This window comes from Sapajus apella, unplaced genomic scaffold, assembly GCF_009761245.1.
Source record: "Sapajus apella isolate SASKATOON/1434 unplaced genomic scaffold, GSC_monkey_1.0 scaffold186, whole genome shotgun sequence".
Lineage (NCBI taxonomy): Eukaryota > Metazoa > Chordata > Mammalia > Primates > Cebidae > Sapajus > Sapajus apella.
Window position 1 is genome coordinate 460,852 of NW_022437126.1, and position 13,374 is coordinate 474,225.

The following is a 13,374-nucleotide window of genomic DNA, read 5'->3' on the forward strand; positions in this document are numbered from 1 at the left end:
TCCCAGGCTGAAGCCATCCTCCCACCTCAACTTCCCAAGTAACTGGGACTATAGGCATGTACCACCATGTCTGGCTAATTTTTTTTCTAAGTTAGTAAAGGCTTCCAATTAATTTTTTAAATTATTTTTTGTAGAGGCAGGTTTTCACCATGTTGCCCAGGCTGGTCTCAGATTCCTAGACTCAAGTGATCTGCCCTCCTCAGCCAGTGTTTTTGTTTGGTTGGTTGGGTGGAGTTTTTTGTTTTGTTGTTGTTGTTTTGTTTTGTTTTAGATTAGCTTTTGGCCAAGCAAGGTGGCTCATGCCAGTAATCCCAGCACTTTGAGAGGCCAGATGGCTTGAGGTCAGAAGTTGGAGACCAGCCTGGCCAACATGATGAAACCCTGTCTCTACTAAATATGTAAAAATTAGCCAGGTGTGGTGGTTCATGCCTGTAATCCCAGCTACTCGGGAGGCTGAGACAGGAGAATCACCTGTAGTCCCAGCTACTTGGGAGGCTGAGGCAGGAGGATAACTTGAGCCCAAGAGTTTGAGGCTGCAGTGAGCTATCATCATGCCACTGAACTCCAGCCTGGGCAACAGAGTGAGACCCTGTCTCAAAAAAATTAATTAATTAATTAATTAATTAATTAACTCTATTTTCCCAAACAAAAAAAATTAGTGAGAAAAGTGTCACTGTGTATGTTACATTTTTTCGAAATCTCTTTCATGTCTGGCTTAACAGAAAACACCTGGATTCTCATATCTGATTCTGCTGTCAATCTGTTGCAATATCACATGTCATGGAGCCTCATGGAAAGGTCCACTGAACATTCATGAGAAGAGTGAACATGAAAAAAGGCAAATACCATCTTAATATTATTATGGCCGGGCAAGGTGGCTCACGCCTGTAATCCTAGCACTTTGGGAGGCCGAGGTGGGTGGATCACCTGAGGTCAGGAGTTCAAGACCAGCCTGGCCATCATGATGAAACCCCATCTTTAAAAAAAAAAAAAAAATTATTAGGCCGGGCGCGGTGGCTCACGCCTATAATCCCAGCACTTTGGGAGGCCGAGATGGGTGGATCACGAGGTCAAGAGATCGAGACCATCCTGGTCAACATGGTGAAACCCCGTCTCTACTAAAACTACAAAAAATTAGCTGGGCATGGTGGCGCACGCCTGTAGTCCCAGCTACTCGGGAGGCTGAGGCAGAAGAATTGCTTGAACCCAGGAGGCAGAGGTTGTGGTGAGCCGAGATCCTGCCACTGCACTCCAGCGTGGGTAACAAGAACGAAACTCCATCTCAAAAAAAAAAAAAGAAAAAAAATTATTACGAAAATAGTTTTGGTCTCATGGCCCAGACAACTCTTTGAGAACCACTGCCCTAGAGAACTCAAGTGCATGTATCTAATGTTCTTTGTGGTATTGTTTGTTATAATGAGAAGGTGAAACCAACCTATTATCAGTAAGGGACCATAAGATCCATGGGCACTGCATTGGCGTTGCTTTGCTCTCCATTGTATTTCCAGTAACTTAGCACATATTAGCACACACTAGGTGCTCAGTCAAATTTTGTGGAAGGAGAGAAGGAAGGGAGAGAGGCAGAAAAGAAGAAAGTAAGGAGATACAAATATTGTTCTGCAACCTGCTGTTTCAATTTAACTCTGTCTCATGGACATCTTTTCACAGATTTAGACTCTTAGTTACAGGGTAGGAATGCATGAAGGCCATAGGACTCTTGCATAATAGGAAGCATATTTTTCTATTGTCTGAAACTAAAGGCGTATTTAAGATGTCTGTTTAATACAACCAGGGGCTGCAAATCACTGCCACCTAGTGGCGTACTAAGAAGTTCACACATGGGGGCCTGGCGCAGTGACTCAGGCCTGTCATCCCAGCATTTTGGGAGGCCGAGGTGAGCGGATCACCTGAGGTCAGGAGTTTGAGACCAGCCTGGCCAACATACCCAAATCCCATCTCTACTAAAAATACAAAAATTAGCCGGGCATGGTGGTGGGTGCCTGGAATCCCAGCTACTCGGAGGCTGAGGCAGGAGAATTGTGTGAATCCGGGAGGCAGAGGTTGCTGCAGTGAGCTGAGATCACGCCACTGCACTCCAGCCTGGGCAACAGAGCAAGACTCCACCTCAATTAAAAAAAAAAAAAAAGTTCACACATGGGGCCGGATGTGGTGGCTCACGCCTGTAATCCCAGCAATTAGGAGGCTGAGGCAGGTTTACACTTTGGTTTTTCTTATCCCTATACCTGTCCAAAGAGCCGTCTCATTTTCTGGTAAAAACAAAAACTAACAAAATATCTTTTCTTTCCAGAAACAACGAACACCTCTCTCACCTGAGGACTTTTACTAACTTGGCTCTCTTCCTCTATCCCAATATGTAATTCAAGCTGACCAATCAAAGTACCTCATCCATTGGATACAGTGATTGGTCTAGGGTTGAGCATGTGATCTAAGCAGAACCAATCAGAGTCACTTTTTATTCTGTAATTGCTATAGATAGTCCCCTTTAATCTTGAGAACTGAAACCTATCTCCAGATGGAAAACTCTATGAAGTCAACACAGAAAAAAGCAAAACTGAAAGATGGAGAGAACAAAAGGAATCCTGATGATGGTGTTTCAATCCCTGAACTCGCCTTTTCTGAAGCCTTTCCTGCTACTTGAGCCAAGTGATGCCCAAGTTAGAGTTGGGTTTCTATTACTTCATTGTCCTTCATCCACCTTTCTCTCCAAGGATAACTGGATTCCGAAAAGCCTTTACAGTTCTTCCTGTGTGGGTCAAATCTTTCTTCATAAGCAATCAGGGTGCCATGCACTCTCCAGTGTGACATTCACAAGTTATCATTTTATATTTATTCATGCAATTGCTTCTATGTATCCTTCACATGACTTCAAGTTCCCTGAGAATGCCTTGGGTTTTGCTCAACATTCATTGTAACACCAGTGCCTGGCACAGAGCCAGCACTCCATATATATTTAGAGACTGAATAAATTACATAATGGCGTCCTGGCGGAGTCTGCGCAGAGGAGACACCGGAGCCGGTGGGAGGCGGCCAGGGGAGCTCGCGCGGATTGGCTGGAGCAGCCAGGGGATCGGCTGCGCAGGGCGAGGCCGGATAGACTGCAGTCCCCCGGAGCTGCGCGACGGAAGTGCTCGCCAGGCCCCGGCGCGGGGTCCAAGATGGTGGCGCTAGGACCTGGAACCACGTGATAGAATCCGTGGAGGGGCCCTGACCGAGCGGGAGGCTGGGGGTGGCGTGGAGGTGAGACCCCGCTGTGTTCACAGAGCTGGGGGCCCCCCGGCGCCTGCGTCTTCCAGGGAGCGAGGAATGGAGCAGAGCTCTGGAGGCAGACCCTAGACTCCTGCTTCCTCTGGATGGGGAGAAGCCTGGGGGACTTCAGGAGGACGTAGGCGCCAGGTGCGAATGACTGGGCCTTCCTTGCCCTGGGCTGGCTTCTCCGTCTCGGTGTGCCCCGCTTCCTGGCGCGTCCCCTTACTCTTGCCTGTTCCCGTTCCCTCCTATGGGTACCGCAAACGGAATCTGCCCCAGGCCCAGAATTCACCGTCAGACATAAATTGATCCTATTCCTCGCCCAACGCTGTGCCAGGTACATTTGTATATGTAACCCAATCTGGTTTCTGCATCCCAGAAGTGACAGAGCCCCGCTGGGGAGCCTAGACTAAGCCGCAGGAATGAACTGTGTGGTTCAGATATGTTCTACTATTAAGCCTAAGGGAGGGATTTAGGTGGGCTGGTCTCTCTGTAAGATTCTACATTCCTTTTAGGAGCAGCTTCAGAAGTCATTTCGTTTGGGAAGCCTTCCCAGATTGCCACCGAAGCACTTTTAGCATCTAATTCATAGATTCTTACTACCTTATTTCCTGTGTGTCTTCCTCTAGGCATAGGCTCTTTGTTTAGCATCACCTAATGCATGCCCATGAATGTGAATTAAAAAAGACTGACATAGTTAAAATATACTAAGAACTGGGCATGAAATAGTGGTATTTCTTAAGCCAAAAAATGGTGGTCCCTGGGCTAGCTTTGAGTGTACACACTTTTTTTTTTTTTTTTTTTTTTTTTGGCTAATGCTGTTTGTTTTTATTTCAATTAATGGACAGTTTTTGTTTTTTCTCTTTTTGAGACAGAGTCTCACTCTGCTGCTCAAGCTGGAGTGCAGTGGCACGATCTCGGCTCACTGCAACCTTTGTCTCCCAGGTTCAAGCGATTCTCCTGCTTCAGCCTGCCAAGTAGCTGGGATTACACCACCACACCCGGCTAATTTTTTACCATGTTGACCAGGCTGGTTTCGATATCCTGACCTTGTGATCCACCTGCCTCGGCCTCCCAAAGTGCTGAGATTACAGGCGCGAGCCACTGCTCTCGGCCATGGCCAACATTTTTAAATTAGGAAATTTCTCACACACACTCCTAGACTTGCAATATCTTAAAAAATCAGAAGATCTGGGCAGCCAGGGCCCACATACTTGCATGACGTAATTAGCAGGGGTCGAGTAGCAGCTCCTTCCTTCACACTCGGAGTCCCCAGTCCCCACTAATCTCCATTGTCTCCCTGACACTGAGTCAAAGTATAAGTTATCATTTATCATCTAGTTTTCTTCACTCATTATGCTTAACTGCCTGGTCTCTTGTAACTGTTTGAGTTTTTGAATCCAGACATAGGTGAAGGAGACTAGTAAGGGCATTACAAATAGAAGAGTCATGACCAAAGGTACAGAATAGAAGCAGCATAGCATATGGGAAGGGAATGGAGGACATCAAAGCATAGATTTGTTCTTAGGTGAACAGTACATAACACATGGCTATTATGGGTTGAACCGTGTCCCTCAAAAAAGCTATGTTGACTAGAGCAGGGCGTCTCAAATTTTAGCATCCATAAAAATCACCTGGAGTTTGTTAAACACAAATTGCTGGACCCTACCCTGAGGTACTCCGACTCAGAGGTCTGGGACAGTGCTTGAAAATCACATTTTTACCAAGATTCTGGGTGATGCTGATGTTGCTGGTGTGTAGAACATGTTTTATTTTATTTCATTTAATTTTATTATTATTATTTGAGATAGGGTCTTGCTCTGTCACCCAGGCTACAGAGCAGAGGTGAGATCATGGCTCACCGCAGCCTTGACCTCCCAGGCTCAAGTGATCCTGCCATCTGAGACTCCCCAGCCAATACATGCCACTACATCTGGCTAATTTTTTGTTTTTAAGAGACAAGGTCTCACTATGTTGCCCAAGGTGGTCTCAAACACCTGGGCTCAAGTGATGCTCCTACCTTGGCCTCCCAGTACTGAAATTACAGGTGTGAGCCACCATGCCTAGCTAGGTCACATTTTAGGTAGCACTAATCTATTGTATGTCTGTCTTTAAAAATCTAGATTACAAGCCCCGTGAGGGCAGGGATTATCTTGTTCACCAGTGTATCCAAGGCCCAGAACAGTGTCTGGACGTGGTAGGTATCTTAATCTGTTCAGGCTGCTATAAGTATACCATAGACTAAGTGGTTTATAAACCAAAGAAATTTGTTTCTCACAGTTCTGCAGGATGAGGAACTGAAGATCAAGGTACCAGCAGATTTTATGTTTGGTTGAGGGCTTGGTTCATAGAAGGCCATCTTTTTATTGTGTCTTCACATGGCAGACAGGGCAGGGAGCTCTCTAGGCCTCTTTTATAAGGGCATTAATCCCATTCATGAGGGCTCTCCCACCTGCCAAAGGCTCCACCTCCTAATAACATCACATCTCAGATTAGGCTTCAACATATAAATTTTCAGGGGATAACAAACATTCAGTCAACACCAGTAAATTCATGATATCTATTTGTTAAATGAAAACTGGTCATATGGATAGAAATAGATAATAAGAGGGCCGGGCATGGCAGCTTACGCCCATAATCCCAATCTTTTGGGAGGCCAAGGCAGGCAGATCACCTGAGGTCAGAAGTTTGAGACACCCTAGCCAACATGGTAAAACCCCGTCTCTACTAAAAATACAACAATTAGCCAGGCGTGGTGGTCAACGCCTGTAATCCCCGCCACTCAGTAGGCTGAGGCAGAAGAATCACTTGAACCTGGGAGGCAGAACTTGCAGCAAGTTAAGATGGTGCAATTGTACTCCAGCCTGGGCCACAGAAAAAGATTGTGTCTCAAAAAAAAAAAAAAAAAAACATGAACAGAAAAGATTTTCAGGGATATTTAGTCAAATGAAAGAGAGAAGAGTGCTAACCTACTCTTCATTTATTCAACAGTTTTTTGTTTTTTTTTTTCAGTAATTGAGCACCAGAACACTCTTTTAGTTTTTTCTGTGACACAGCCTCAGGAGGTCCTAAGATGTGTTCCCAGAACAATCTTTTAAAAAGATGATTCTGATTATGTCAGATTATGCTTTAACCGCTTCAGTGGCCCTTTGCATTCATGAAAAAGTTTTAACCCCCTGGCCTGGTTGACAGGGAAGTCCATAATTATACCATTACTGCACCAGCTTTCTCTTTTGCAGTCTTGAACTCTGGGCTTCAGTTACGTGGAACACTCATAAGTTCATCATAGGTTCTCGCACCTCCTGGCCTTTGTATATGCTGTAACCCCAGTCTGAAAAGTCCTTTTTCTTTTAGTCCATTTATTTCCAATTGCCTTTTAGGCCTCAGCTTAGAAGCCACCTCCTTTAGGAAATTTCCAGCTTACCCCATTCCTATGAGGTTCCACAGCACCCTGTGCTTACCCTTACTGAGCACTTAACCCATTTAATTGGCATTGTCTGTAATTGCCACCACAGACTCTTCAAGGACAGAGACTGTCATCCTCATTATGGTATTTTAACCACCTAGTATAATTGCTGACTCATAGTAGGGACTCAGTTAAAGAATTAAATACTAGAGAATGGAAGAGCAGAACTACAGTAAACAAAAAGAATCATTGAAAGGATAGGATAATGTGAGGTGATTTTCACCACACGGTCTCACATTTTAAAATTAGAGGCAAGACCATCTACTGAGACCAAGTTTATATGAGAAGTCATAGAGATTTAAAGAGAGAAGAGAAGGTATGAGTATCTGTTATTAACTTTCTATTGGCTGGTTACTGAGCAGCAATTTCTGTTTCAGAAATTCAAGATGCTGCAGGATGTGGCTGTGAATGAATCACAAAAGGATGCTGGCCTCCAGACCTATACTCAGTGGGATCGCTACAAGGAAGAGACACTAGATAAGGAGGCAGAGCTGGCCTCACTGGGTAAGGGCACTGAACTCTAACTTAGAATCCATATACTCTTGAGTTCTCTGAGTTTTGGTTGAAAAAACGAAAAACTATTTCTTCTATACCTCAAAGATGTCCAAACATAAAAAAAAAAACTAGAGAAGTTTTCCAATAACTCAGTTGACTTAGAGATTCCCAGTTGCTTTGACTATTGGAGACAAGATGTTTTTGCTCTTTGTTGAAAGATATTTAGCCCAATATGTGTGACATGGTAAAAGCCCCATAAAACTGCATAGCTCAACCATACCTTGGCTTTCTATTGAAACTGCTCTCTGTGACCCTAATGTGAGAGGCAAGCCCAAGTCCAAATCCATGCCATCTTGGCTCCTGTGACTTGTAATAAGTAACTAAGGTCTGTAATTCCCACCACTACCCAGACAATGTGTAAACTAACATTTATCTTGACTTCTGTAAACCACTTAAGTAACAATCGGAGTGACAAAAGTCCCCTGGCCCTTGGAATGTCCGGAGCCCCTCACCCTCATCTCCACCCAGGAGGTGTTTACAGAATCCACTAGCCCTCAGAATGTCTGAAACCCCTCATCCCTATCCCCGCTCCTCACCCCCTTAGGTGGTTTTAGGGGTATAAAAGGTCTTGACACCCTCCTTTCGGGGCCACGGGTTGGAGAGATACAAGTCCTCCATGGCCACCGGCAATAAAGACCCTGCAATTTGGAATACTTTTGTCTTGGTGTTGACCTTCTATGCTCGGTTCAGTACAACATCTGTATAACTGGAAAATGACACCTCCCTGACCCTCCCTGAGCTTGCACTATCTCTGCCTTTCTAGTCCTATTAGAAACCAAGAGATGACCAAAACTAACTAAACTCATCTTCAAACCTTCAAAGGTACTCTTCTGGCTGGGTGCGGCAGCTCACGCCTATAATCCCAGCACTTTGGGAAGATGAGGCGGGCAGATCACTTGAGGTCAGGCATTCCAGACCAGCCTGGCCAACATGGTAAAACTCTGTCTCTACCAAAAATACAAAAATTAGCTGGCTCTGGTGGTCAGCACCTGTAATCCCAGCTACTCGGGAGGCTGAGGCAGGAGAATCACTTGAACCTGGAAGGCAGAGGTTGCAGTGAGCTGAGACTGTGCCACTGAACTCCAGCCTGGGCAACAGAGTGAGGCTCCATCTCAAAAAAGAAACAAACAACAACAACAAAAAAACCCTACTCTTCTACCTCTGACCCTGTCTTCATTAACAGCACCATATCCCACCATTGCCTAAGTCAGAAAACTGACCTCTCTTTCCCTCACAGGCAGTTACCATATTCTGTTAATTCTAGGTTCTCCCGTAGCAGACAGTGCTAACCTCACTGATAGCACTAGTCACAGTATGTTACTCTCCACTTACACATATATCTCCCCTCCATTAAACTGTAAGTTTCTGGCGGGCTGGGACTATATCTTACTTTCATCTTTGTATTCCCAATATCTAGTACAATGTCTGGAACAAGGTAGGTGCTCAGTTAATGACTGTTAGATGAAAAAAATCAATGAATGAGCCAGGCACAGTGGTTCACACATGTAATCCCAGCACTTTGGGAGGCCAAGGCAGGTGGATCACAATGTCAGGAGTTCAAGACCAGGCTGACCAACATAGCGAAACCCTGTCTCTACTAAAAATACAAGAAAAAAAAAATTAGCCAGGCATGGTAGCAGGCAACTGTAATCCTAGCTACTCGAGAGACTGGGGCAGGGAGAATTGCTTGAATCCAGGAGGTGGAGGATGCAGTGAGCCAAAATTGCACCACTCTACTCCAGCCTGCACAACAGAGCGAGATTCTGTCTCAAAAAAAAAAAAAAAAAAAAATCAGGGCCAGGTGTGGTGGCTCAGGCCTGTAATCCCAGCACTTTGGGTGGCTGAAGTGGGTGGATCAGCTGAGGTCAGGAGTTCCAGCCTGGCCTACGTGGCAAAACCTTGTCTCTACAAAATTACAAAAATTAGCCGGGCATGGTGGCACGCACTTGTAGTCCCAGCCAACTCAGGACGCTAAAGCAGGAGAGTCACCTAAACCAGGAGGCAGAGGCTGCAATGAGCCAAAATCGCTCCACTGCACTCCAGCCTGGGCAACAGAGCAAGACTTTATCTCAAAAAAAAAAAAAAAAAAACAGTGAATGAGATGAAACACTGCAGCCCTTTTCCCAGAAACTGAGTTCAGCTGGGTTATATTATAAAGGAGGCCTCTCCTCTGATCTGGCCTATGTTTCAGATGCTGAACCCTTCTGCTCTTGCCTTCTTTTGAGGGGAGGATTTCCTTAAAGAAATAAATCCTTTTCATCTATGGAATGAGAGGAAAAATTTGAGAAGTGTATTAGAAAAACATACTGTATTAGAAAAAAAATTTGCCAAGAAATAAGACTGGAAGAATATATACCAATACAACAAAACATTAGCAGTAATTATCTTTGGGTGGTGGAAGATGGGTGATTATTATTTTCTGTGCTTTACTCTGTTGTTAATTTTTCTTATAGTAAGCATGCAGAATTTTTGTGATCAATAAAATGTGTTATGGAAAAAGTGTTTCTCTGAAATTTTAAAAGATCCCCCCTCTAAAATTAAGGAAAAAAAGATTACAAAAGACATTAAGAATTTGGAGTCATTTTAAAAATTATGTAAAATATTTATTAAATGTCCCCTGTTTAATATTTCTACTTTAGATGGTATCCATTGATTCCATCGTGAAAGACAGGTAAATTAGCACAATTTATACTGATTCCCACTACAATTTATGCTTACTATTCCTCACAGCCCAATTTTTCTAATATAATTATTTTTAGATTGTCATGGTTTAAAGCATTTACTTTCTCTTCTACAACCATAACTACTAGTTAATCTTACTTCTACATTTAAATTGATTCAGTGCTTACCATCTGTAATACTGTGAAATAAATAGTTGGTCTTTGTCACCATTTCCTGGTGTCATTAAAATCTTTAAAATCTTAAAATATTTAAAGTCTCCAAAGTAATATCTTTTTATATGCTAATGAATTAACTGCTGTGGGAAAGGAGTAGATAGCTTGTGGATTAGAGTTGCAATTTTTTTTTTTTTTTTCCGAGACGGAGTTTCGCTCTTGTTACCCAGGCTGGAGTGCAATGGCGCGATCTCGGCTCACCGCAACCTCCGCCTCCTGGGTTCAGGCAATTCTCCTGCCTCCGCCTCCTGGGTTCAGGCAATTCTCCTGCCTCAGCCTCCTGAGTAGCTGGGATTACAGGCACACACCACCATGCCCAGCTAATTTTTTGTATTTTTAGTAGAGACGGGGTTTCACCATGCTGACCAGGATGGTCTCAATCTCTTGACCTCGTGATCCACCCGCCTCGGCCTCCCAAAGTGCTGGGATAACAGGCTTGAGCCACCGCGCCCGGCTAGAGTTGCAATTTTCAGCCCCACACCCAAACTTTGGGGAGGAGAGGAGGACTGAAAGTTACATTGATCACCATTGGCTGATGGTTTAATCAGTTATGCCTACTTAATGAAGCCTCCATTAAAACCCCAAAGGATGGAGTTTGGAGCGCTTCCAGATAGCTTGACATATGGAGGTTCCTGGACAATGGTGTGCCCAGAGAGGGCATGGAAGCTCTCTGCTCCTCCTCCTCCTACTTGCCTTGCCTTATGCATCTCTTCATCTGTATCTTTTGTAATATCCTTTATAATAAACTGGTAAATGTAAGAACATGTTTCCCTGAGTTCAGTGGCAGAGTTTGCCACTCTAGTAAATAATTTAACCCAAGAAGGGAGCTTGGGATCCCTGATTTTATAGCTGGTTGGTCAGAAGCACAGGTAAAACAACCTGGGACTTGTGATTGGCATCAGAAGTATGGTGCAGTCTGGTGAATTGAGTCCTCAACCTGTGGGATCTGACCCCATATCCAGGTAGATAGTGTCCAAATTGAACTGAATTAGAGAACACTTAGCTGGTGTTGCTGCAGAATTGATTGCTTGCTTGGTGTTTGTAGGAAAACCCCAGAACATTTGGTCAGAGAGTATGGTGGCTCTGTAACCACCCAGTGGGTTCACCTTGCCCACTGCCTAGATAGAGCCGATTTATCAAGACACGGGAATTTATCAAGACAGGGGAATTGCAAAGGAGAAAGAGTAATTCACACAGAGTTGGCTACGTGGGAGACTGGAGTTTTATTATTTCTCCCCAAGCATTCAGGGCTCTGAGTTTTTAAGGATAATGTGCCTCATATGGGCTCGGAAAGTGGGGAGTGCTGATTGGTCGGGTTAAAGATGAAATCATAGGGGGCTGAAGTGAGTTCTGCTTGCTAATTTACATTCCTGGGTGGGATTACAGAACTGGTTGGGCCAGATTATCTGTCTGGGTGGTGTCATTTGCTGCATCTGGATGCAGGGTCTGCAAAATATCTCAAGCACTAATCTTAGGTTTTGTAATGGTGATGTTATTCCCAGGAGCAATTTGGGGAGGTTCAAACTCTTCCAGCCAGAGGCCATATGGTTCCTAAATCATAATTTCTCATCTGGTAGCTAATTCGTTAGTCTTACAAAGGCAGACTGGTCCCCAGACAAGAAGGGGTTTTTTAGGAAAGAGCTATTATCAATTTTGTTTCAGAGTTTAATCTATAAAACTAAATTCCTTCCCAGGGCTAGTTTGACCTACCATACCAAGAATGAACAAGGACAGTTTAGAGGTTAGAAGGAAGATGAGTTTGGTTAGGTCTGATCCCTTTCACTGTCATAATTTCCTCAATTATAATTTTGTAAAGGCAGTTTCAGATCTTGCCTGTAATCCCAACGAATCAGGATGCTGAGGCAGGAGGATGACGTGAGGCCAGGAATTCAAGGCTGCAATGAGCTATGATGGCACCACTGCACTCCAGCCAGGGTGACAGTAAGACCCCATTCCTAAAAATAAAAATAATTAAAATAAACATTTGGTTACAGAAATCTTCTGTGTTGATTAATTGTGGTGTAAGGACAGAAGGAAAACTGTCTTTTTTTTTTTTTTTTTTTTCATTAGACCATTCATTTTTTTACAATGCCCTCTTAATTCCTGAGTATTTATTTTAATTCGCTTCTTTATTGGCTATATCTCATTGCAATAGTTATTTTCAAACAGGGCTTATAAGTGTCATACTCCCCGAGTTTTTACATAACTGGAAATGTTTGCTTATTGCTTTTAATGTGAGATAACACTTTGCTGGGTAAAAAAATTACTGGCTCACACTTTGTTTATCCTTGGATTTATATAGGCATTATTAATTCCGGTGTGGAGTGTAACTGTGGGGAAGGGCAAAGTCAACCTGGAATTCTGCCTTGCACATGACTTCCTTTTCTGCCTAGGTGCCCATTTAGTCATTTATTCCTGAAATTTAGTTACCTCACCAGGACATGTCTCAGTTTTGACTGTTCCATCTACTTTTTATGAGCCACAGTGCACCCTTCCAATAGATTTAAGTCTTTATTTCAGCAACACTTTCTTCTGCTACATATTGAATTTTTTTATGTTTGCTTTTTTAGGAACACTAATTATATGCATTTCATTATCTTTCTTTAGTCATTGGTTTTCTCTGTAATCACATTTGTATTCATTTCATTTTTTATTTCTCTAGGCCTCATTGTGACCTTGTAGTCATTATTTTTGTGGTTCCTTATATGAATTTCATCTACATAATGCTTTTCATTTGCCCTTCCATTTATTTCCTCAGCTTTACCAAATCACTTCTTACTTCTTTTTGTTGTTTTCTAATCTAATTGGTTTTTGGCCAGACACAGTGGCTCATGTTTCTAATCTCAGCACTTTGGGAGACTGAAGGATCATTTGAGGCCAGGAGTTTGAGACCAGCCTGGACAGCATAGCGAGAACTTTTCTCCACAAAAAAAGTGTTTAAAACTAGCTGGGTATGGTGGTGTGTGCCTATGGTCTCAGGCTGAAGTGTGAGGATTGCTTGAACCCAGGAGTTTGAGGTTGCAGTGAGCTATGATTGCACTACTGCACTCCATAGAATGAGAGCATGTATTAAAAAACAAAACAGGCTGGGCACAGTGGCTCGCACCTGTAATCCCAGCACTTTGGGAGGCTGAGGCAGGTGGATGACTTGAGGTCAGGAGTTCAACACCAGCCTGATCAACATGGAGAAAC

General features: G+C 43.6%; 1 long non-coding RNA gene across 1 annotated transcript; it reads left to right on the forward strand.

Annotated features, from left to right (window-relative positions):
- The first annotated feature begins 2,226 nt into the window (after positions 1-2,226).
- Positions 2,227-7,364, forward strand: LOC116543356. The gene is made up of 2 exons (XR_004265550.1): positions 2,227-3,604; positions 7,111-7,364. It is a non-coding gene; the product is annotated as an uncharacterized LOC116543356 (long non-coding RNA).
- Positions 7,365-13,374: the final 6,010 nt, after the last annotated feature.